The sequence below is a fragment of the Diabrotica undecimpunctata genome, chromosome 8 (genome assembly GCF_040954645.1).
Source record: "Diabrotica undecimpunctata isolate CICGRU chromosome 8, icDiaUnde3, whole genome shotgun sequence".
Classification (NCBI taxonomy): Eukaryota; Metazoa; Arthropoda; class Insecta; order Coleoptera; family Chrysomelidae; genus Diabrotica; species Diabrotica undecimpunctata.
In genome coordinates this window covers 7,935,171-7,962,616 of record NC_092810.1, presented here as the reverse complement: position 1 = coordinate 7,962,616, position 27,446 = coordinate 7,935,171, and the positions used below count along the sequence as shown (strand labels likewise).

At 34.4% G+C, this 27,446-nt stretch overlaps 1 protein-coding gene across 1 annotated transcript in view; it reads left to right on the top strand.

The window, feature by feature from the left end:
- LOC140448271 (uncharacterized) overlaps positions 1–23,894 on the top strand; it is a 321,196-nt gene extending 297,302 nt beyond the window's left edge. Inside the window, exon 11 of the mRNA XM_072541367.1 lies at positions 23,768–23,894. The gene's annotated coding sequence lies outside the window, so the exon portion shown is untranslated. The remainder of the gene's footprint in view (positions 1–23,767) is intronic.
- Positions 23,895–27,446: the final 3,552 nt, after the last annotated feature.

Here is a 27,446-nt window from a genome sequence, read left to right as displayed (position 1 = left end):
CCTTCTCGCACTACTTTGGTTAACAGAATTTGTAGTTCTTCTTCACTGCCAGCAATTAGTACTGTATCATCGGTATACCTGATATTGTTCACGATTTTTCCATTGACTTTTATTCCTTCTTGTGCTTCATCTAGAGCATGTACAAAGATGTCCTCTAAGTACAAGTTATATAATGGTGATAGTATACAACCTTGCCTAACTCCTCTTTGGATGTTTATGATTTCAGTATCACCCATTTCAGTTCTGACAGAGGCGTTTTGGTTCCAGTAGAGTTCACGTATTTCAGGTTCTTTTTTTGCAAGCATTCTATTAGCTGATCGTGTTTGACTTTGTCAAAAGCCTTTTCATAATCTATAAAGCACAAGTAGTCTTCTTTTTGTTGATCCCGGCACTTTTGCATGAGAACAATGAAACTGAACAAAGCTTCTCGAGTTCCGATACCGTTTCGAAAGCCAAATTGTTCCGGACCCACATCTACTTCGCATTTTTTGTAAATTCATTTATATTGTAATTTTGTATATTCATTTATATGTAAATTTATAGCTATACACCTATTCAATTTGCGTGCCGTTAGTTGAGATGTTTTTCGCCAGTACTAGGTTAGTCATATATTGTGTTTTGGAGAAATTAATTTTAAGTCCAACTCGTACACGAGCTCTGAAGGTCTTGAAAAAGCTGGCAGGCATGATCTACCTAGTCTGCAATAAGGACTATGTCGTCTGCAAATCTCAAGTTGTTCTTATTAGCTGTTTAAAATTCAGCCTTGTCCATTGTCGGATCCGATTTCGATCCTTACCTATATCTGGAGCACTTCTTTATTTGAGATATACAATATCCATAATTTCTTGAGGATTTTGTGGTAGATCCACATTTCAAAGGCCTCCCATTTACTTACAGTTTCAACTGCATAGAGAAGAGTCGACCATAAGTAGCATTTAGATAAACGTAGTCAAATTTCGAGTTTTATTCAAGAATTACATAGCAGTCTTGGCTTTTTCTGTAGTGGAATGAATATAGATTCTATTTATTTTTAGTTTTATTGTAGTCTTTAGAATTATTGCTTTTCACAATTATCCTACGTGAAAGAAATTTAACTGATCTAGTACGTTTCGTGTTTTGTGATAGAACATTAATTGTATCTCAAAAATGTTCTCGTAACTGCTGGTTCTAAAGTAAACAAAAACGGTCTGATTACTGTTAAGCAACAATCGATTTCCACTGAACCACTATTCAACCTTGCTTAGAGTTTGCTCTACCACTGTGAGGAGTGTTTCTAATGTTTTTCCAGATAATAATCCTAATAACCACCGTATTTAGAAGGTCGTTTATGTAAACCAAAAAGAGAAAAGACCCCAAGACACTTCCCTGTGGTACGCCTAATTTTCAATCGATCGGTTCACAGTAAACCTTAAATCCCCTTTTCTCCAAGCATACCTTTTGCGACCTATCTGTGAGAAATGATTTTATCTATTTTAATGCCGGTCCCTGTATTCCATAAAGATGTAATTTTTGTAATAAAAGAACATGATCTAGGCTATCGAAAGCCTTAGATAGGTCCAAAAAAGCACCTAGTGTTTTCATCTTTGCCTCTAGTTTTTCTAAAATTTTTGATATAAAGTCATAGGTAGCTGTCTCAACAGATCTCCCTACGAGAAAACCATGCTGTGAACTACTAAATAAGTTATTTATAGTAAAAAAGTTTTATAGTCTGAAAAATACTGCTTTTTCGACTATTTTTTAAAATGATGGAAAAAGGCTTATTGGTCTATAGTTCTCCATCTTAGTAACATCACCGTTTTTATGTAGTGGCTTGACAATTGCCTTGCCACCTTGCTTGACCATGCTGTTTTAAACTTTGAGGGAAATTACCTTGCTTGAAAGAAGCATTAACTAGAAAAGAAAGAGGAAGAGAAATCTCTGATGAAACTTATTTAATCAAATTGGTTGATATTTCATCATAACCAGAGCTATGCTTGTTTTTTAAGTTATTTATTATGTGACTTATTTCTTTCTCTGAAACGGGAATTAGAAACATGCAATGATTATTTTGTTCGATATTAATTTAAAAAAATTTTACATGCTTTAGTTTCTTTACAGCTTCTGACGGAGCTTTTGCCATAAATTTATTTATTTCGTTAGAAATCACCTGAGGGTCAGCCTCTAAACAGAAACTACCTTGATTTTTGGAATTACCCTTAATCTCTTTTACCAATTGTCAAGCCATTTTAGTTTTATTTTCACTATTTTCAATTCGTTATTTATTTTTTCGAGATTGAGTGAGTAAAAAATTGTATTTGCGTTTTTCTGTCCTGTAACTATCTTTATAATCAACACTATTAGTAGACAGTGTAAACAAAACATCAAGCCTAGATTTCCAATGTTTTATATCATTTGTAAAGTACTTTTGTGATTTTTTTTTATTTTATTTGTTTATTTATAATAACACGCTATAAGAAGTATTCACTTCTGTCGGCACTTCCGAGTGCCACGCTCTTTTTTTTTTATTTTAATTATTGCGACGATTATTAGATATCACGAGTGCTCACTATGCGTTTTTAGCACCACGGCATTTATTGTGAATTGTTCATTGTTCCATACAAGTCTATATCTCCCGAAAGCGGCGTCTTTGTCAGCGAAACTTTGTCTAATAATGAGCGAAAATTAAATCAGAAACGAACTATAGTCCATCTAATTTACAAACCGTTGCACGTCATTATCTACGTCAGAGATCGAAGTTGCCAAAGTATAAAAAAATCCTGAATCCATTTTAAATCAAATAGGTCACATAATTATTATTATACTCTTTACAACGACTATTTAAATTCTTACGTGACATTTTTTAAATAAAACACACTAATTTTGTTCTAAAAAGAACAGATTTTATTAAATAGGTAAAAATATAAAACAAGAGGTATTCAATTTAAAATTTAAAATAATAAAGTACAAAAAGTGTCAACACCGCAACTCTCAAATAAGTGTTACCAATTTATGCCAAAATTTCACCTTCGTTCGTTTACAGTTACAGTGTGTTCCGAACAAATAATGTTCTTCATAAAAACACTTTATAATGCATTGATACAAATTAAATGAAACATATTGTTGTCTATTTCTTTAAGTTAACATTAATAGAAATCTTTAAATATTAGTTCTACGCCAATATAATAAAATATATCTAGTAGCTGTAATGTCTCGGCAAAGTGATTCTAAAAAAGAACACACCTACCGCCTAAATATTTCGTGTTGGTATCATGTGACGTCACGGGCTATAACGCCGATTACGTGCAACGGTTTGTAAATTAGATGGACTGTATGTTAATATTTCAACAATAATATACTGGTAAATCTTTTCACTTGGTGCATTCACTTTTTATTTCTTGTTTCCAATTATAGACCTGTTTGTTTACAAATTCCTCTTCAATTTTCATTCATTTCTGTTTCAGGGATAACAAATTAAATATTATATTATAATTAAGTTAACATATCGCATGTGTATGTCCCATTTAACTTTATTCACCGTTTTGATCATCTTTATTTATTGGAAAATTTTATAGATAATTCATCACGGAAACGTCAGTTAAAAAACTGCTTTATATTGAAAATTATGGTAAAATATATCGCATATTAAAGTTTGACGTGAAGTTGATTTACGGAAAACATTCGATATTTTCAATTTTTCCTCACTTGTGTTATTGCATGATAAAATATGGTTATTGTTCTGTCGCGTATAAAATTAAATATGAAACATGAGCAAACCATTTGTGTACAATGATTCTACGGCGGTCATTTACTGGAAGAATGGATTTTATTTTTACGACAATACCAATGAATAACAGTAGATTCTAGTATTTACTATCCTTAATGGGAATTTACAGCAATTTTAGTTGAAAATAATTATTTTATTATATTTTTAAGCTCTTCTCTCTATTCGGATTGCCGAATATAGGCCTCTCCTAATTCTCGCCATTCATCTCTGTTGTTTGTAAGATGTTTCCACATTGGTCTTGAATTGGTCTTCCTTGTGGTCTTTTGGCTTCATTTGGCCGCCAATTCCCGATTTCTTTATTCCATCGGCCATCCTTAAGACGTTCGTTATGTCCAGCCTATTTCCATTTCAGTTTAGCTGCCTGTTCGACAGCATCTTTTACTTTTGTTCTATTACGAATGTCTTCATTGGTTTAATGATCTTTGAGTCAGATACTCAGCATCGGTCGTTTCATACCTCTCTGAGTTTTTGTGATCTTCTACATGTTTATTTTAGTGAATGTCCGGGTCTGATACGTAAGAACAGATAGGATACAAGAATTAAACACTTTGGTTCGCAGTCTTTGAGGTATATTTTTATTTTTATGTACGTATGACAGTCTTACGAATGCTGCCCATGCCATTTTTACACGTCTGCTTATTTCGGTAGTCTGATTTTCTTTGCTTCATCATTCCATCTTCGCTTATCCACTGCTGGACATAGATGTCCCTCATAATTTTCCATCTATTTTGATCTTGTGCCTCTTGCATCCAATTCCTATGGCAACGTTTTAGATCGTCAGTCCAACGTGTTGGTGGACGACCTCTGCTTCGGTAGGCATCATCTCTTGGTCTCCATTCCAGTATCCGCTTTGTCCATCTATTATCTGTCATTCGAGCCACGTGACCTGCCCAGTTCCATTTCAGTGTTGCTACTCTCTCTACTGCATCAGCCACTCCTGTTCTTTGTCGTAGCTGGCGATTTGGGATCTTGTCTCGTAGTGAAATGCTCAACATAGCACCCTCCATCGCCCTTTGACACACACGAATCTTTTGAACTGTTCTCCTTGTCATGGTCAACGTTTCCGCACCGTAAGTTAACACTGGCAAAACACACTGATTAAACGTTTTTCTTTTAAGGCATATTGGTATATCAGACGATTTGAAAGTATGGTTCAGCTTGCCGAAGGTTGCTAAAGTCAGTCTTATACGACGGAGAAGCCCCCTTCTAGCGAGGAAAGGTAGAGCTGATTTAAAAGTTCTTTGGTCTCATCTATCCTATCAGCTATTAGTACAATATCATCTGCAAACCTTAGATGGCTAAGCTTTTCTCCGTTTATGTTTATGCCCTTGTCGGTCAGTTTTGCCCTTTTACATATATATTCCAAAAGCGTAGTGAACAGTTTCGGCGATATGGTGTCCCCCTGGCGTACTCCACGTTGTATCGGGAATTTCTGGGTTTGACGATCACCCACTCTAACACTGGCTGTTGCGTTTTGGTATATGTGTTTAATTATATTTATATACCGATAGTCAATTCGGCATTCTGTCAAGGCTTCCAACATTTTTTGTTGATTTACGGTGTCGAATGCCTTTTCATAGTCGACAAATATTAAATCTAGTGGTTTATTATATTCAGTGCATTTTTCTATAAGATTTTTTATTACCAGTAGGTGATCTTTTGTTCCATAGCCTTTTCTAAAACCCGCCTGTTCTATGGGCTGATAAAATTCCAATTTATTTTCTAGTCGTTTCGTAATTATTTTTGTAAATAGTTTATAAATATGTGAAAGTAGACTTATGGGCCTGTAATTCCTGAGGTCGGTAGCATCCCCTTTTTTATGAAGTATGATAATTTCTGCGTTATACCACTGGGTTGGTGTTATTGCTTCCTGCAAACATCTAGTGAATAGTTTGGCAAGTACCTGCCATAATCTTTTTCCAGTCACTTTCAAGGCATCTGCCACTATTTCATCGCCTCCGGGGAACTTATTGTTTTTCATTTCTTGCACTGACCTTCGAACTTCATTGGATGTTCATTTCTTAATTTGTGGACGTTTTTTCTTCCAATGGACATGCTCTGCCTGAGTACTTTCAAGCTTTTGTTTTCTTCTATTACTCTAGTTATTTCCATCGTATTGTATCGTCTCAGATCTTTTCTAACTTCCTTTTTAATTTTCTTATTCAAAATTCTTAGTTCATTTTGGTTATGATCCTGATTTTCCCTAAGTTTTCTTCTTTCCTCTAGAAGATGTTTTGTGTCGTGGCTTAATTTTTTGTTATTGTTTTCAGGACGAGGACAGTATTTCTTTTCAGCTTCTTTCAATATTTGAGTAATATTATTGTTGATTTTGACATTTTGACCCAGATATGTATATTTATCTACGTGTTCTATCTCTGTCCCTTGGATGTTTATCATAGGTTTGTCATCTTTGTTTGACATTAGTTTAGTTTTGCTGAAATTCATTTTTAGTCCTTTTTTTAGTGATTCTGTGTGTAGTTCCTCAATCATCGTATTCAGTACATTCCAAGTGTCGGCTATTAGTACTACATCATCTGCGTATAAGTATAAGATGGTTCAAGTATCTTAAGTTAATAGGGATTCTCTTATTTTCCTAGTCCATTGACCTAAAGATATCTTCTAGGGTAGCTGTAAATAATTTTGGAGATATTGTGTCTCCTTGTCTTACGCCTCGGTGGATTTTTACTGGTCTTGTTTCGATTCCATTACCCAACGTCACTATCGTTTCAGCTTGTTCGTAAATATTATGTATTCGTATTCTGTACTTGGAGTCGATCCAGTAGTTAACTAATGCCTCTTCTATTGCCCACAGTTCTATGCTATCAAAAGCTTTTTCATAATCTATAAATGCCAGATATAATGGGAGATTGTATTCGTTAGTCTTTTCTATTAGAATTTGTAGATATATGTAGTAGATTTGAAGTATTCAGACCATCTACATACTTATATCAAAGTATGTAGATGATCACAGGTGCTGTATCCTTTTCTAAATACGGCTTGTTCTACTGGTTGATATCCGTCAAATTTAATTGTTAACCTGTTTGTAATAATCTTTGTAAAGGTTTTGTAAAGTTGTGCAAGAAGTAAAATTGGTCCATAATTTTTCAGGTCTGTGGTGTCCCCCTTTTTGTGTATTAGTATTGTTTTAGTAGTATTCCATTGTTCGGGTATGTTGCCTTTGAATAGACATTTATTAAACAGTGTTACGAACATGCTTTCGGCATGGCCTATGTAACGGTTGCATCTCGAAATGGCTTCGAGAACCTTCGAGATGTATCGAGCACTATAGAAATCCATTTGTCAAACAACGAATTAGAGGTGGGACTACCCCAGAAGATTCGAGAATAATACTTTTTGGTATATATATGTAACGATGTTTTGAGTGAGTTTAGTTGATAAGAGAGTACCGAACTGTAAACTTATAAATAAATATATTTATATAAATTCGAAACGCTCATTTTATTTAATCTCGCTACAATAGTATTTTTAGATATGTGATGGATTCTTCTCCGCCTTCCTTCAGCATTTCTGTTAGGAGTCCATCTCTTCCAGGAACTGTATTCCTTTCTATTTCTTTTACTGCTCTTTCTATTTCTTCGTGGCTTATTGCAGGCATCACTTCTGAGTTGACATTTATTATTTGCCTTTTCAAGTTCTACTTTGAGGAGTTAGGGGGATCTTTTCTAAAAGGATAAAGATCGGCGTAGAACTTTTCAATTGAGTTTGCTATATCAGATTTCCTTTTTTCTAGTTGTCCTTGTTCATTTTTAATGGTTATTATGTCTTTCTTTCCTAGTTTCGGTTTGGTGCATTTGAGACTTCGGTTTTTCTCTATGACTTGTTCTATATGGACTTCTTGATGTTTTTTTAATGTTTTTCTCTTTTTTCTATTTTCTTATTACTCGATTAAGTTCCTCAAACTCTTTTGTTTTGTCTCAGAACATCTTTTTGTTTATTTCAGCATGTTTCGTGATTCTACACTTATTTTGGATGTTCGTTTATTTTATTAATATATGTATTAATTATTGTATTAATTATATATTAATTCTGCTGGAATATGCTAGATGTAACTTCAAGCCCCTTGGTATTATGTTATTATCTCTACATTGTCGTAAAAATTTAATGAAATTTTGACAATGTGTCAGTTTTTTGTCAAGAGTTTCCAATCTCCTAAAATTTTGAATAACGCTTCACCCATGCCGCTTTCTTAATATTGTGCTGAATCTTTTTTCTTGTGGCATCTTAAATTAATCAAATTTTGTTTTTTGTTACTTGGAGAAAAATTCTTCTAATAATTTAATTTTATATGACTCATTTATATTGACAATTCAGTGCACATTTTAAAGTAGACGAATTTCAAGTGACAAATTTTTTATTTGTAAATAAATAAAAATAGTAATTATTTTATTTATCTGTTACGCTGTCCATAACACACTGAAAAAATTATGCGAGAATGGAAGTTTTCAAGTACCAAAAACATAAACACGAGTCAATAATTAGCCGTTGAATAGACATGTGTGCAATAATTTGAATGACGATAAATTAACGACATTCTGGTCACATTATTCTTCTTCTTCGGCCTTAAGTAATCCAATTTTGGACGCAGGCCTCCCCCAAATCAATCCAGTGTTTTCTATTTTGCGTAACTTGCTTCCAGTTGTGTCCTCCGATCTTCTTAATGTCATCAGCCCATCTCATTTGTGGTCTTCCTCTGCTTCTCTTTCCTAACCATGGCCTCCACTGTTGTATTTCGTGGTTCCATCTTTTATTCTTAAGTCGGGCATTGTGTCCTGTGAAGCTCCATTTTAATTTGGCAGCATGTTCTCCTGCTTCTTTTACTTTGGTTTTGCTTCTAATTCATTTTTTTGTTTTTTTGTCTACAAGTCTCATCCCGAGCATTGATCTTTCCATCGCTCTCCAGACGATGTTTTAAGTTATATGATTGAATATTGACGGACCTGGTAGAGAGTATTGGAACTAGGAAGGAAGTAATTCTACTAGGTGACTTAAATGCTAGAACCGGAAGAAAAGTAAATAGCAAAGTGGTGGGTCCATTTGGAGAAGAAAAAATAAATAAAAACGGTGAGAGATTAATAAGTTTCTGCGATCATATGAATTTAAAGATAATGAATGGATATTATCAGCATAAGGATATTCATAAATTCACGTGGATTCAGCCAACGAGGAATTAGAAATCAATAATCGATTACTGTATATGCAAAGAAAACTCCACAATAAAGATTAATAACGTTAGAGTCCATCGAAGAGCAGAATGTGGATCTGATCACCATTTGCTTAAAGCGTCACTACTATTTACATTTAAAGGAAGCCAGCGACAAAATGAAAACGAAAGTTCAATGATACTGCAAGACATTTCAACAAAGAGATATAATCTACAAGGTTTTGAAAATGAGTCTACATAGTTTCTGTATCGAATGAGGTTGAATCTGAAATTGCACGATGTTTGTTACTCCTCACCAATTAATACGTACAACGAAATTATGAAAGCTCTTGACGAAGCTGCAATGGAAGCTATTGGAGAAATGGATAGCATAAAAAATACAAATGAATGGTGGAATAAAGAAATAGAAGATCTTCTGGGGAAGAAGAAGAATATGTACAACAAATGGCTAGCAACAAAGGACCCTTACTATCGACAACAGTACAACAGCTTAAACAAAGAAGTAAAAAAAGAGGTAAATAAAGCCAAAAATGAGATGTGGAATAAAGCCTGCGATAACTTAGAAAATTTTATGGGTACAGCAAGAAGTAAAGAAGCCTGGAAAACAATTAGAGGTAGTAGAATAGATAGAAAAGAATGCAGTAGGTTAACTCTAATAGCCCCAGAATTATGGGTCGAATATTATGAACAAATGCTGACAGAAGATCGAACAGAATTCCAAGATATTGGCTACCAAAAATATAATATTTCCTACCGCGAAGAAACTGAAATAACACCAGAAGAAATTAAAAAACACGCCAACGCTATGAAAAATGGAAAGGCTCCAGGACCGGGGGGAGTACCCATTGAACTGATTAAATATGGCCCTGACAAACTATTTCAGCTATTGGCTTATACTTTTAATTTATTCTTGAGAGGAGAAGAGCTACCCCCAGAATGGAAAACTGCATATATCAGCAATCTATACAAAAATAAAGGCGACAGAAAAGATTGTAAGAACTACCGAGGGCTTAGTGTAACTAACTTAATCTGTAGAGTCTACGGGAAGATAACTAAAAGCCGAATTGAAGATTGCTGGGAAGACGCTGAAGATCAGAGTGGCTTTCGTACTGGTCGTTCTTGTATAGACAATGTGTTCTGCCTAAAACAAACAATAGAAAAGCGTTTGGAACATATTATGGAGACACACATGGTATTTATTGATCTTCAAAAAGCGTATGACAGTGTCCCATTAGCCAAGCTATGGCAGGTGCTAGAAGACAAAAATATTCCACCGATTTACATTAATGCTGTAAGGGAGTTGTACGATGATATGACGAGTGTAATAAAGATTGGACAAAAAGTGACAAAAAAGATAAAAGTGACCAAAGGACTTCGCCAAGGCTGCTGCATTGCACCTACACTCTTTAAGATTTATTTGGAGGGGGTTTTGGATATTTGGAAAAGAAAATGTGAACCTATGGGTGTTAAAATTGGAGACCATACACTGTACAGCTTGCATTTTGCTGATGACTAAGTAATACTTGCAGAAGATCAAGATGATATCCACTACATGTTACGAAAAATAGATGAAGAATATACTAAGTGGGGCTTATCAATTAATCCATCAAAAACAGAGTACGTAGTAGTGGGAGGTGAAGGAAAGCACTTAGAACTAGGAAGCAAACAAATTCAAAATACTGATAGCTATAAATATCTCGGTGTAAACATTACAAACAATGGTCGGAATACAAAAGAAATAGCTACTAGAATTGGTCAAGGAAATTCAGCAATACGTCAACTGAATAGTATACTTTGGAATAACCACATCACCCGAAACACAAAAATTAGGATATACAAAAGTATCATAGAAAGCATTGCTACATATATGGTTCAGAGCTTTGGGTAATAAATAAAAATGACGCATCCAAAATAAAAGCAATGGAAATGAATTATTGGAGAAGATGTTGCCAACTCACTAGAAGAGATAGAGTAAGGAATTCCGAAATCAGAGAGCGTATGGGCATAGACATTGACGTCCTGGAAACTATAGAATGCAAAAGGCTGAAATGGTATGGCCATGTAGAAAGGATGAATGATCAACGATGGCCAAAGAGAATGTTACATTGGATCCCCATCAACCGCAGGAAAAAGGGAAGACCAAGAAGATCGTGGAGACAAGAAGTAAAAGGTGCAATGGAAGATAGGGGTCTACAAGTATATGACTGGAACGATCGCAAGCGTTGGAAGCTAGGTTGCGAGAAACGGCGGTAGCTGTAATAAACTCGTTATATATATATATATATATATATATATATATATATATATATATATATATATGTATATATAGATATATATATATATATATATATATATGTATATATATATATATATATATATATATATATATATATATATATATGATTGAATATGAGTAAAGAATTAATTAGTTAATATTAAATTCTGGTGTTAATAGCGGGCTACTGAGCTGCGGCCGCCACCCGTTTGGTACTTGCCACTTTTTAAAGTGAATTATAAACTGTCAAAAATATTCTCAACTTAAAAAAGTCTTTAGGATCCCTTTTATGTTTCCATAGTACCTCCTTTTAGTCTATTAATATTGAATTTTCGCACTAAAAATTCACAAAATAGTGGTTTTTATCATCAGTAATTAAATATTCAGTTGTTAAATATTGGTATTACTTTATATATATATATATATATATATATATATATATATATATATATATAACGAGTTTATTACAGCTGCCGCCGTTTCTCGCAACCTAGCTTCCAACGCTTGAGATCGTTCCAGTCATCTACTTGTAGACCCCTATCTTCCATTGCACCTTTTACTTCTTGTCTCCACGATCTTCTTGGTCTTCCCTTTTTTCTGCGGTTAGTGGGCATCCACTGTAATATTCTTTCTACATGGCCATACCATTTCAGCCTTTTGCATTCTTTAGTTTCCAGGACGTCAATGTCTATGCCCATACGCTCTCTGATTTCAGTATTCCTTACTCTATCTCTTCTAGTGAGTTGGCAACATCTTCTCCAATAATTCATTTCCATTGCTTTTATTTTGGATGCGTCATTTTTATTTATTACCCAAAGCTCTAAACCATATGTAGCAATGCTTTCTATGATACTTTTGTATATCCTAATTTTTGTGTTTCGGGTGATGTGGTTATTCCAAAGTATACTATTCAGTTGACGTATTGCTGAATTTCCTTGACCAATTCTAGTAGCTATTTCTTTTGTATTCCGACCATTGTTTGTAATGTTTACACCGAGATATTTATAGCTATCAGTATTTTGAATTTGTTTGCTTCCTAGTTCTAAGTGCTTTCCTTCACCTCCCACTACTACGTATTCTGTTTTTGATGGATTAATTGATAAGCCCCACTTAGTATATTCTTCATCTATTTTTCGTAACATGTAGTGGATATCTTCTGCAAGTATTACTTGGTCATCAGCAAAATGCAAGCTGTACAGTGTATGGTCTCCAATTTTAACACCCATAGGTTCACATTTTCTTTTCCAAATATCCAAAACCCCCTCCAAATAAATCTTAGAGTGTAGGTGCAATGCAGCAGCCTTGGCGAAGTCCTTTGGTCACTTTTATCTTTTTTGTCACTTTTTGTCCAATCTTTATTACACTTGTCATATCATCGTACAACTCCCTTACAGCATTAATGTAAATCGGTGGAATATTTGTCTTCTAGCACCTGCCATAGCTTGGCTAATGAGACACTGTCATACGCTTTTTGAAGATCAATAAATACCATGTGTGTCTCCATATTATGTTCCAAACGCTTTTCTATTGTTTGATTTAGGCAGAACACATTGTCTATACAAGAACGACCAGCACGAAAGCCACACTGATCTTCAGCGTCTTCCCAGCAATCTTCAATTCGGCTTTTAATTATCTTCCCGTAGACTCTACAGATTGAGTTAGTTACACTAAGCCCTTGGTAGTTCTTACAATCTTTTCTGTCGCCTTTATTTTTGTATAGATTGCTGATATATGCAGTTTTCCATTCTGGGGGTAGCTCTTCTCCTCTCAAGAATAAATTAAAAGTATAAGCCAATAGCTGAAATAGTTTGTCAGGGCCATATTTAATCAGTTCAATGGGTACTCCCCCCGGTCCTGGAGCCTTTCCATTTTTCATAGCGTTGGCGTGTTTTTTAATTTCTTCTGGTGTTATTTCAGTTTCTTCGCGGTAGGAAATATCATATTCTTGGTAGCCAATATCTTGGAATTCTGTTCGATCTTCTGTCAGCATTTGTTCATAATATTCGACCCATAATTCTGGGGCTATTAGAGTTAACCTACTGCATTCTTTTCTATCTGTTCTACTACCTCTAATTGTTTTCCATACTTCTTTACTTCTTGCTGTACCCATAAAATTTTCTACGTTATCGCAGGCTTTATTCCACATCTCATTTTTGGCTTTATTTACCTCTTTTTTTACTTCTTTGTTTAAGCTGTTGTACTGTTGTCGATAGTAAGGGTCCTTTGTTGCTAGCCATTTGTTATACATATTCTTCTTCTTCCCCACAAGATCTTCTATTTCTTTATTCCACCATTCATTTTTTTTTTTTTTGCTATCCACTTCTCCAATAGCTTCCATTGCAGCTTCGTCAAGAGCTTTCATAATTTCGTTGTACGTATTAATTGGTGAGGAGTAACAAACATCGTGCAATTATAGATTCAACCTCATTCGATACAGAAACTGGGTAGACTCATTTTCAAAACCTTGTAGATTATATCTCTTTGTTGAAATGTCTTGCAGTATCATTGAACGTTAGTTTTCATTTTGTCGTTGGCTTCCTTTAAATGTAAATAGTAGTGACGCTTTAAGCAAATGGCGATCAGATCCACATTCTGCTCCTCGATGGACTCTAACGTTATTAACCTTTATTGTGGAGTTTTCTTTGCATATACAGTAATCGATTATTGATTTCAAATTCCTCGTTGGCTGAATCCACGTAAATTTATGAATATCCTTGTGCTGATAATATCTTTATATTACTTTATATGTTTTAATATTTGGAATATGTTAAATAATCAATTATAATCCTCGCTTCTGTATCCTTATTTTGCCTGTCCAAAAAATGTTTAAAACATCCAATATTACAATACAGCCCTAATTACCTCATAAAATATGCTTCACGTAATTTACGTCATCCCTTATTTGGTAATTACCAGTCGGGAAGTTGATTCCTGACTTTTAGCTTTATCATCGTGACGCTTTAAATTACCAACTTCAAAGTGCTCTATTTACGCACTCAATTACGCTCTAATTTAAAATCAGTGTTCAGCTCAAACCAAACAGTGGAAACTACTCTTCGCTTTTTTTATTTGTACTCGAAGTTAATTCAGCTCGAATTTTTTAAAATGATGTACGGAGCTCTGCTCAGATTTAATGGAATTTGAAATTGAATCTGTAGAAGGTTCTTGGAAATTTTAATAAAGTGTTCAATATCGTTTACTTTTTTTACTATTTTAATCAATTGCATAACTCCCGTTTAAATGAGCTGAAGTTGTTTTCCTCGATGGTTCCACTATCGTTTTTTAGATAATTGCCAATTTTAATTAGATACAGTAGGAATATCTACTTTTTGATTTTTATTAAGGGTATATACAGGGTGGTCCTTAAGTAATTGTACAAAAAGAAACAGTAAATTCTACACTTTAAAATATTACGATTTAAGCCAACTTGCTGTAATAAAATGTTGATATTAAAAAAGATATATATATATATATATATATATATATATATATATATATATATATATATAAGCGGGGATCCTACAGCTTCTGCCGCTTCCCGCATTTCGATCGCCATCTTTTTCTATCTCTCCAGGTGTCTTCATCAATGGCTCTGTCTTTCATGGTTTCCATAACACCTTGTATCCAAGACTTGGCTGGTCTTCCTCGTTTCCTTCTATTACTTGGATTGTATTCCATAGCTCTTTTTGGCCATCTGTTGTCGTCCATCCTCTGTACGTGTCCATACCATATTAACTGTCTAGTTTCTATTCTTTTAGAAGTTGTATGTACTCTATCTGTTTTTCTTCTAATTTCAGAATTAGGTATACGTTCTACTCTTGATATACGGCAAGCTCTTCTTAGGTAGTCCATTTCAACCGTGTCAACTTTTTTCTTTCCTTTTACTGTCATTTGCCAACATTCTGCTCCATATGTAAGAATGGGATCTACAATTACTTTGTAGATAGTCATTTTAGTTCTCATAGTAGCTTTGTTGGACCAAAGTATCGAATTCAGAATTTGAACACTCTTCCTGCCTTGTTGCACTCTATAGTCTATATCTCGTTCCGTTGTTCCTTTACTGCAGATAATACTTCCCAAATATTTGTATTCGTAGCACCTTTTCATTTGTCTAATTTCCAAATCCGGGTCTTCGTCTTCACTGCCTATTCGCATATATTCTGTTTTAGACATATTCATACTCATCCCCCATTTTTCGTATTCATCTTTGAGCTTTCTAAGCATATAATCTGCATCTTCTTCACAGCTTGCAATTAGTACTTGATCATCTGCAAAGAACAACGTTGTCAGATAATGGTTGTTAAGCTTCAACCCCATTCCCGCAAATTTTTGTCTCCACTGGTGCAGTGCTTCTTGGATATATATTTTGAATAGGGTGGGGGAAAGACAACATCCTTGTCTCAAGCCTTTCGTTACTGTAAATACCCTTGAGAAAGTATTTCCTGTTTTTACAGTGCTTTGAGGACATTTATAGATGTTCAGTATTGCTTTTAGATATGTTTTACTAAGGTCCGTTTTCGTCAAGACACTAAATAAGAGTTTTAAAGGAACTGTATCATAAGCCTTCTCCAGATCTATAAATACCAGATGCGTAGGGAGGTTTCGAGCCGTTCGTTTTTCAATTACTTGTTGAAGGGTAAATGTGTTGTCCACGCACGATCTTCCTGCTCTGAAGCCGCTTTGTTCTTCAATTTCTTTATACTCCTCTTCTATTCTTCTTTTCAATATACGACCATATAACCTTCCCAGCGAGCTAGTTACGCTAATGCCTCTATAATTTCCGCATTCTTTTCTGTCTCCCTTTTTATAAATGGGGCTAATGTGGGCCAAATTCCAATCGTCTGGAATCGTTTGGCCTTCAATTAAGCATTTATTAAAAATATTCACTAAGCTTTCCAAAAGAGCATCCGGTCCATGTTTCACCAACTCGATGGGAATGTCTCCAGGCCCGGGTGTTTTTCCATTTTTCATTTGTTTCAATTCTTTTTTCAGTTCTTCTTTGTTTATCTTATGCACCTCTGAATTTTCTGTCATTGAGATATGGTCAGGTCTTTCCATAAATTCGTGCCTACTTTCTGTTAATAGCGTTTCGTAATATTTTTCCCACTTTTTATTTTGAATCAGGTTTATATTACCCTCATCTTTTCTTTCTTTTCTAATACTTTTTATGAATTTTCAAGCTTGTGTCACTTTGGTTTCTCCTAAGCATCGGTCCATCTCTTCGCATTTCTCTTCCCACATTTTCGTTTTTTCTTTTAGCTTCTTTGCTTCCCTGTTGAGTCTGCTGTAAATGCTGCGGTCTTCTGAGTCTTTCGTGGCTAGCCATGTTTGATAAGCTTTTTTTTGTCTTTAATTAATTTTCCTACTTCTTCGTTCCACCACTCAGAATTTTTTCTTTTGTCAGCTTCTTCGTACCCCAATGCGTCTTTGGCCGCCTGATGAATGCAATTTTTTATATCTTGATATTCTTATTATTAAAAAAGATACAGGATGTTAAAGTTCAGCACCTTAAGCGCCACCATACAATGAAAATTGTTGGTCCCTGGGACCAATTTTGTTTTGTAATAGTCTCTGTTTGCTAAGGTATTTTATAATCTATTAGAATAATATTTTTAGGTATCTGTCTTTTTTTTGTGAATTTTGAAAGATTTTTTTGTGGCCTAAGGTTTCTGCCACGCGTCCCAAAAAATTTATATTGCTTCTACGGGAGCATGTGGTACATACGTTGTGCCATGGCACTGCCTGGTATTTAAGGACAAAGTGTCGTACGGCCGTAGCGTCCTTCTGGTTTTCAGGGGTTTCTGGACGATCTACGACCGCCGCTCTTGAAGAGGATCTCAAGTTTCGAGAGTCCATCTTCGTATTTTTTGTAATTTGTTGTCGGGGTTTCGGCGTTGGTTTCTGAGTTGGATTTCTATTTCTCCAATCATCTATAGTCTCAGAAGTTCTCGGTTGCCTTTGTGAATATTGTCCCCTGGCTTGATTCTGGTTTGATTGTTTTGCGGCTTTTGGCGGGTCGGGTTGTCGTTTTGCACGTCGTGAAATGTTCTCGTCTGCTTCCAATTCTTCGCAGATTCGCCTCAGGTCTTCTTCAGTTCTCGGCATATTGTTGCGGAGATGTTTTCTAATTTATGGGCGAATTAGATTGGAAATGGCCCTGCACCGTTCTTCCTCGTCGATATGTGGTAATAATCGTCGAAAAAGAGCCATCTTGGTTAAAATAAATTCGGCTATTGACTGATATTTCTGGTAATGTCCGTATAACTTGGACATTAGTGATGATCTCTTCGTTGTGTTGTCGAAGTGATCGGTCAGCCTGTTTAAAAACGTCTCGTAGCTTAGACCAGTCGTGAATTGGCTCTGTGCCCATTGAGCTGCCTCTCCTATTAGTGATTTTTCTAGGATGTAGGCTATCCAGTATTTCGTGGTTTCGATGTTCATTTTGCTCATGTGGTCTATTATGTCATCTACGAATTGTTGTGGATTTTCGGTATCATCGCCAAAGTATTGAGGTGGTGCAGGGGTCCATTTTGGTTGTGGAATCTCCATCTTTTTCTCCTGGGCTTCAGGTTTGGGTTGTACCAGTGTTAAAGCTGTGACTGCTTTTATCAAAGTGGACAATACTGTAGCCAGGTCTGGGGTGTGGGTATCTTCTATGTGTTGGGCGCCATGTCGTACGGCCGTAGCGTCCTCCTGGTTTTCAGGGGTTTCTGGACGATCTACGACCGCCGCTCTTGAAGAGGATCTCAAGTTTCGAGAGTCCATCTTAGTATTTAAGGAGTTTATTGAGATACCGGCCGTTCTGGGCAAGAAGATCCGCCGAGCCTTTGTGGTAGGTGAGGGGACACCGGCAATCAGAATTCTCTAACAGTTCGAGCTTTCTTACAGACAAAATATTCTTACACTGACTTTATATATGTTAGAATTCTGATGCGTGGTGTATGCCTCAAGTTCCACAGAGATGTCGGCCTTCTCAAGTTGTGTAGCCGCGTTCCCTCTCCTCGAGAGAGGTACAAGAATGCCGGCCGTGTCGACTCTTCCTGCTGCCAGTCGCTTCGTATAGCTACCTTTTCGTTAACAGTAATTCATATAGTTACTATTTACGTAAGGTTTCGGAGACGAAGTGTTATTGCAGCTCAACCTGATCGGAAAAGCAATTACAAGTCCCCGTCGGGGCTTTTATTCGCTCTTTACCGTGACAGGCTCAAATAACGCTGTGGTCAGTTCGACACGACGTGAGGTAGTTCTAAGACCAATGTCTTTTCTATCTCAGTAAGTCGTGTTCTACTGTCAGGAAGCGTTTTGCAGTCGACACGCCGGTTTTCGTACACTTGATGATTTAACTTCTAAATTGGATAACCATTATCAAGTATTCTTCAACTCAGGACGTCTTCGACGATAATAGGATAGCAATGATTAATAAAACTCAAAGGTAGCTTGGTAGCGCACCGAACCAACAAGGTCTTACGGGGCTAGTAGTGTATGACGACTGGATCCCGATTGGAAGATCTTTTATACACATCGTGTTTGAGAAATTTCAGCACACTTCCGCCGAGAGGCCAATGACAGCGCAGTTAATAACGGGCACTGTGGTTGGCCGGCCAAAGTAACAATCTTTGTCGTGATTGGTTACCTTGGCGACAAAAGCAACCGTCTGCGTCTGGAGAATCAAGCGACTCGTGCAAGCCAGTCTGTTGTTAGCTCCTTAGATGAATAGAGTTTTTGAGAATAGCAGTGTAGTAAAGTGAATGTTAACAAGGTGTACGCACAATGGAAGATTACAAAAAAAGGCAAAAACGCATTTTATAGTTGTGGGATGAACTAATGTTGGATGAGGAAAGTGATTCTGTAATAATAGGTAATGTTTATTTGTCTGATGCTTACTCTCCTAGTTGGCAAGCTTCGAGTGACTCGGAAGATGAAAATAGCGATGTTAGTGCAGTTTTTGTCCCAAAAAAACGTAAATTATGTCAAGAAGTCAATGTTACAATGGATTCCGGAGCATCTTTAAGCAAATCAAATAGTTTATCTGCCTCTAATGATGTTGGAGATTTGCCGATTAGTTCACAAACAGGTTCGGATAATATCCATTCAAATTTACAAAATGTAGACAATGTTATTGAATACGTAATTTCCCAGTACAGAGGTGAAAGTGACCCAGCAAATAGAAGTAATCATCAATATGTCCTAATTGACCTGAATAACTTACAGTGGAACCCTGTTGACAGATCATCTTTTAAGAATTTTGATGGAAAATAAAGAGGAGTTTGAGCTCAAATCTATGAAGATTATATAATTAGCGATTACTATAGTTTTTTTTTAGTCATTTGTTTGTGACGAAGTGATTAATCTCATGGTTAACGAAACTAATTTCTATGGCGAGCAATGTTTGGCGAAAGAAGCACTGACACAAAAATCGCGCATCAAAAAGTGGACTCCAGCTGATAATCTGGGAATGGAAAGGTTTATTGGTATCCTATTATGGATAGGCTTGTGTAAGTTCCCCACTATACGATCGTATTGGAAAAAATCATTATTATATCAAAATGAAATCAGCCGTCTTATGTCCAGGAACCGTTTTGAGTTTTTGCTAAATAAGTGTCATTTTAGCGATAATAATAATAATGCTTTTGCAGACGACAGACTTCGCAAAATTACTTCCCTCCTTACAGTTCTTTTAAAAAACTTTTTAACGCCTGGTAAAAAAGTGTGCAATGACGAGACCATGATACCATTTCGTGGTCGACTACGATTTGGGCAGTACATAAAAAATAAAAGGCACAAGTTCGGTATAAAACTGTACGAAGTTGTGTACGAAGGAGGGTACACTTATAATCTTCGGGTTTATTGTGGAGGGGATACCGAAAATGGCGGTCAAGCATCGTCGAATGTAGTATATTGAATGTAATGGACGATCTTCTGGATTCTGATAGAGAACTGTACACGGATAGCTATTATACAAGTTTCTCCTTGGCAACCAAATTATTAGAACGAAAGAGGCATCTGGTGGGCACCCTCCGTGGCAACCGAAAATATAATCCTAAAGAAGTGGTCCAAAAACATCAAAACCAAAAGAAATATATGTCAGAGAAAGTGATTCCAAAATTATGGTCATGAAATGGCGTGACAAGAGGGATGTGCTTATGTAACAATAAAACACTGAAAACTTTGTTTTCAAAACTTCCACAAAATTTATTTTAAATTCTTATCACTACAGCTGTTTCGGCTGATTGCCTTTCTCAAGTGATCTGTTTTTGGCATGGGTTTACACTTTATAGTCTCTAATGAAATAGGTTGAGGAGGGGAGAACTGTTTGTCTCAAGCTGGTCATTGTTTTTTAATTTGTTGATTTCAATAGATTCTAACAAAGATAGCTTAAGGCCTTTATTTTGAATGTGGAGAATTTTAAATTCGTCATTAAAAGAATGATTATGATCTAGAAGGTGAAGTGCGTATATAGAATCTGTTTTTCTATTATTGAAAGCCCTTTTATGTTCTACTATTCGTTTATTAAAATTTCTACCTGTTTGACCAATGTAAGTTTTTGGGCAGTCGCCACATTTAAGTTTGTACACACCACTGTGTAAGTGTTTTTTATGTTGGCTCTTGTTGTTTTTAATATATTTGCCTAGGTTGTTATTTGTTCTGAAAGCTGGTGTTATTCCTTTCTTTTTTATGTGTTTGGCTATTTTTGTTGATATTTTGCCTGTATATGTAATCGAGCAGAAGGTACTGGGTTTTTTCTCTGGTGGTGGAAATACTAAGTTCAGGGCTTTCTTGTGTAGTTTTTCATTTAACATTTTATTAATTGTTTGTTCGTTGTATCCATTGCTTACTGCTATTTGCTTAATGATATTTAATTCTGTCTCATGTGCTTATGCTCAGCACCCTTCATAGAGATAATACAAAAGAAGTATTGCAAAGAGGTGGTGCAGTAGAAAAATCCGAAGCAATAATTAATGGCTTTTCGCGCCACATAGTTTCAACCTCCATATAAATACACAAGTGCATCACACCGTGTAAGCCACGATCCAAAAAAAAACAGACTGCGTTTAAGCAGAACGCATGTGCCATGCGGCCCGAACAACAAAATTGGGTGTGGCACGCACATTATACCAAGTGGCACTTAACGTGGTAAATTTAAAATTTTATTTTTCTTTATAACTTTTGTGTTTGTAGACATTTATGTATAAGATTTAATAACTGGGGGCTTTTGTGTACGAGAAATTAAAATTTGATGTATCTGATAGAGTGCGCCACATACAGTGTGTAAATGCCAAATGGAATAAATTTATTATTTAGGTTACGGTACATATTTATAAAAAATCCCGAAACACGTCAAATTTAAATTATAAGTTGACATTCTTTACCGTGAAAATGTCAACCCTACCTTCAACCCCCTTAGAATGACAGGTACAACCCCCCAATTTTTAAAATAGGAAGTATAGGCTTGTGATATATCGTTTGAAAGGTCTTTTCATTTTCCATTCAAAAATGTTGTCGCTTTCAAGTTTATTAAGATTAATTAAAATAAAATAAATTAAAATCATGTGGTTACCGAAATTCGCTAAAATATACACAAAACTTATTTCCCGTTTAGTTCTTGATAATGAGAAAGTGAACAAAAACCATAGCAATGTGGTTTTTAGATGGTAACCATTAAAAAACTTTAAAGAATTTCCGTGGCAACGTATTTTTAACACGCATTAGTAAATTGTTTTATTTAAGTTGTCAGTATTTTAATTTAAGTAAAAAGTTCGTTCAATTCAATTCTGAAAAATGGTTAGATTAACGGAAATGCATAAAATAACAGTTTTACAAATGATTGGTTACGGAGATAACACCCGAACACAACAGGAAGTAATTTGCCTATTTCATGAGAAATTTCCTAATTTACCGCCTATATCCCAAGGAACAATAAGTAAAATAAAGAAGCAGTTTCGCGAGTTTGGTCATGTAAGGCAGATAAAAAAACAGCTGCCAATGCACTGAGTGATGAACTCAAATTAGATGTGTTGCTTGAGTTTCAGGAAAATCTACATACACCGAGTAGACAGGCATCCACTACATTCAATGCTAGCCATACATCGATAGTAAACATTAAAAGAAAATAAATTACATCCCTATAAGATGATACCTACTCAGGAGCTCATGGAAGATGATTTTGATAGGAGAACTTTTTTTTGTGAGCAAATGATGGACATGTTGGATAACAATATTATTCAATTAGAAGACCTTATGTTTTCTGATGAGTGTACTTTTTCACTTAACGATCATGCTAATCGGCAAAATTGCCGCTACTGGGCCACGGAAAATCCTCACTGGATGAGAGAAGAACACACTCAATACCCTCAAAAGGTTAATGTTTGGGCAGGGATTGTAGGAAACAATATCATCGGTTCCTGTTTCATTGAGGGCAACTTGAATGGCAACAATTATTTGGCACTACTTCAAAATGATGTCATTCCAACGTTGGCAAATTTATATCCTGATCCAGGAAACTCTCAAGTTCCAGCGAATACGATATGGTTTCAGCAGGATGGAGCACCACCACATTACCACCTTAATGTCCGGCAGTACCTCAATACAATATTTCCCAATCGGTGGATAGGGAGGCGAGAACCGATTGAATGGCCAGCGCGATCACCTGATCTTACATTATTAGATTTCTTTTTATGAGGATATGTGAAGAGCCATGTGTACAAAACTAAACCTTCTGATTTAAATGACTTAAAAGAACGAATAACGCTTGCGATTAGGTCGATCACGCCTGTTATGTTAAACAATGTTAGAAGACAGTTTTATTTGAGATTAGGATGTTGCCAAGACGTTCGCGGTGAACATTTTGAACATCTACTTCATTAACATTTATAGTTCTTTTTCGTGTTCTACATTTTATTACGTTTTGCATTACATTTTAGTTTTTGATTGTATTGTAGCGAATTTCGGTAACCACATGATTTTAATTTATTTTATCTTAATTAATCTTAATAAACTTGAAAGCGACAACATTTTTGAATGGAGAATGAAAAGACCTTTCAAACGATATATCACAAGCCTATACTTCCTATTTTAAAAATTGGGGGTTGTACCTGTCATTCTAAGGGGGTTGAAGGTAGGGGTTGCATTTTCACGTTAAAGAATGTCAAGTTATAATTTAAATTTGACGTGTTCGGGATTTTTTATAAATATATACAGTAACCTAAATAATAAATTTATTCCATTTGGCTTTTACACACTGTATTTGGCATAAATTTGCGCTTATCTTTTTTGTTCTTCAAGTTAGCGCTATTTGTGTCAAAAAATGTTAAAGATACCTTATTTCAACAAAAAAAGATGTACTTATTAACAACTATTATCCATAATAAATGATATTCCAATAATAATGATATTGATTATTAATTTTTTTAAATCGGTAGATATGTTCAACAAAAGCTTTATCAAAGATTTCAGGTTTTTTACTGATAGCTGATTTTTATAATGCTTTTAAATTACATTTCCTACTGCATTTTAATAAATTGTATTTTGTTTCATGTTTTGCCTGTAGCCGAACCCAAATCGGCAGTACCCAATATTTTTGCAAGAGTCCGCAAATATTCTTCCCAGTCTCTTCTTCACCAAGAACCGGCAAATTTGGTGAACAAATACATTGTAAGTGAAGTATTAGTTACTTTATCGTGCCAAAAATTTATTGTATCGATATATTTGTACACACTATACACTACAACTGTATTAAATGTAATTATTATATAACACGTTTTTGGCACAGGCGTACCAAAAAATTGTTTCAGGACAATTCTGGTTTTGTAGAAAATTTAAAGTCATAAATTCAAAACTATTAAAATATTTTTAAAGTTTTTAGTTTTGAATTATGCTGATCGGTCTAATTAAACAAAAGATAGAACTTTTCTAATAGAATTAACTTTTTTTATAAGAAGTAATTTTTATATAAATGTATATATACATATTATATATACACACATAATGCACTTTTAATCATATTAAGACAATTAAGACAAAACAAACTGTTACATTAAGTCATTGTCAACTTTCACTTGTTGTATCATGGAATATATGTCTTAATGCCGCCATTTCCATGCACTTTCAATTTTTTTTAACCGAGAAAAAAATTTCTGTAAAAAAAGTTTCAGTAATCCAGCCTTGTATTAAAATCTCTCTCATGTAAAGCTTGGTGGAGAACTACATGATAAGGATGCAGCCTAAAAACAGAAAAACAAATATTGGTGAAAAAGAAACCACTATATTTACTAAAACTCAAAAATCTTGAAAAATCCAAAATTGTTTCACAAGATAAATCGTGCATAAGTATTTTTAAGAAACCGATAAAAGGATAAAAGCGCCGTGTTGCCGTTTTTATCGGAATATTAAAATAACAGTTGAATCTAAAGTTTAAAGGGAATTCCAAGTTTTTGACCTAAACGTTCACTTTATAATATGAAAAACCAACCTGTAATGTTTTAAAATCTTTAGAACAGAAGTTTTGGGTATGTTTAATTCTATAGAGTATAGAGATTTACCGACTACTTATATGTGGATTCTGTTGAATTAAAGCAAGAACATTGATTGAGTTATCTTCGGTCATACCTCTACTACATCGTTTAAAATAAGGACGATAAAAACTATCAGTTTTTCTTAATCTTCTTTTCTTTCTTTTAAATACTTCTTTGCCATAATGTCTCCTGTCAGGATATCTTACAGAATATACACGTGAGGCAATAGCAGCATTTTGGTGATATTCGAAATAAACTCCAATCATATCATACAATTCTGCATTTGATATACTCATCACGAATTATTAGTACTGATAATTAGTTACTAATATTACCAATAATAATATCTATTGAAAAAATGCAATCTTTAATTCGAATCATAATACAACACTTCTTAACAATGTTTTGACTGCTGTCAATAAATAAACAATATGAACTCCCCGTCAAATTCATTGTCGTAGCCTACTTAGTTTCGAAAAAACTATTTTTTTAATCATATGAAATAACAATGGTCAAAATAAGTATCAACATTAAGATTCTTCTGCTATAAAAAAATTTGAAAGTACCTACTGACTTATTTTTTAATTTAATTTATAATACAGGGTGAGTCAATACTATACTTACTTATGTTTATGCGTTTTCATTCATATCTCGAGTTCGACAGAAGTTATAAACAAGCGGTTTGCGCCATTTTGTTACGAATTTAATCCAGTTCCATTATAATTTACAATAAATAGGTGTTTTCTTTAAACATTTTGAAGAAAAACAAATTTTAATGTTTTCTATTCGAAAGTACCCTCTACCTATGACAATTAAAACTAAATGGAATTATTTTATAGTAGATGTAAATTAATTTATTCACACTCTTTCTAATGACACTAATTTCGTTAAAATCGGTTGATCCAAACCAAAGTTATAGGTATTTATCCACAAATACTTTCCCACTCTTCCCCACCCTTTATTTAAAAAATAAAAAAAAAGTACTTGAACAACTTTGTGCGGAATTTAGGCCTCTTTCTAGTTTACTTATTTAACACTTGGTATAATTGGGCATATTTCACAAAAAACTGGTTTTCAAATTTTTCTTCATAGGTAACGCCCCCTAGTGGTTAACCCAGAAACTTGAAAGTTATTTCCAGCGATTTCTCTTGGACACTGTTACTAAGGAATTTTTTCTCTTAAAGTTATAACATGAATAGTTTTTGATATATATCCGAGAGATCGGCTTATTGGACCACCCGGTACAATGCGAAATGCTGAAAAATTTATAAAAAACTTTTCGTGATAGGACCGAAGCACAGATATGAGATATTCTGACTATTTACACTTAGTTTTGATACAAGTATTTTTGTCATTTATTTGATTACTTAGTTCGCATCATTTCAATTGAAAAAATACGAAACAGTATCTATTTATATAATGTATTGTTTGTTTCCTTGCAATATATATATATATATATATATATATATATATATATATATATATATATATATATATATATATATATATATATATATATTAAAAAACCACAATATATTAAAAGTACTAATCTAAAAAAATTTTCTACAAAACTAGTAAGAAAAAATGGCGATTATACCAAATATTTTTATTAATTTTATTTACAATTTTATAAAGAATATGTATTGTTATGTGAACGTTATTGTAAAAAATTAGAATATATGGATTTTTGTATACAATTTCTTTCTATATTTAGCATGATTTAAAAAAATTTGAGCATAGTAAAATATATGTTTGTATATTGTTTTTTAAGTAATCAGCAATTTTTTCCTGAAGCAGAATTATTGCTATCACAATAAATTATTAAAAGATCTGTAACGAAATATTTTGCCTACCACATAGGGTATTACTATGGGGGGTTGAAAATTGGGGACAGAAATTATTGGGGCAAAGATAGGGCAAGCAAAATAAATCGAAACTTATGCGAACGGCGTGCAGGGTTTATTTGGAGAGCTGGGGTCATGGATAAGTGAATGGCTAGGGGATTAGATTGGGGCAACTACAAAAAAATGAAACAAAATAGCAAAGAGAAAACTTACTATGTCCTATCTGTTTACAAATTCTTAGAAGTTGGAGATACTACAATATTTACAAATGTTAGTGGGCTATAATCTGTGGCAGAAATAAATTATTACAAATAAAAAAATATCTTTTAAATGATTCATAGAGGTTAACCTTCTTCTAATAACAAAACAAACTAATGTCAAAAAAATAAAACTAGCTGTCAGATGTCATTATTGAATTTTAAAATAGAGCAAATAATGTGACAGCTATGGCCAGACCCTACATTTATAATTTCGATTATTACAATTTCTTAAATTTTAATGAAAGCAGTTATTAAAAAATGTCTATCTTCACTTTAAAAATTCAAACAAAAAAGTTACCTGAGTTTCACTAAAATGTCTTTACTTTAAATTTTTTGTAACTGGACTTTACTGGACTTTAGAATATCTGGGAGAACTGGAGTTAAATTCACCGCCTCACGAACAAATTCATCTCCAAACTGCGATAGGACAAGACAAAATTGAGATTAGAAGTTGCGGCACTTGAAAACAAACCTTAGACTGGGGACTTCTTCTTCTTCTTCTAATGGCGCTACAACCCTTTGTGAGTCTTGGCCTGCTTAACAATGTTCTTCCATTCTGCCCTGTCGGATACTTTCCTTCGCCACTGCCTGATGTTCATGATTTTAAGATC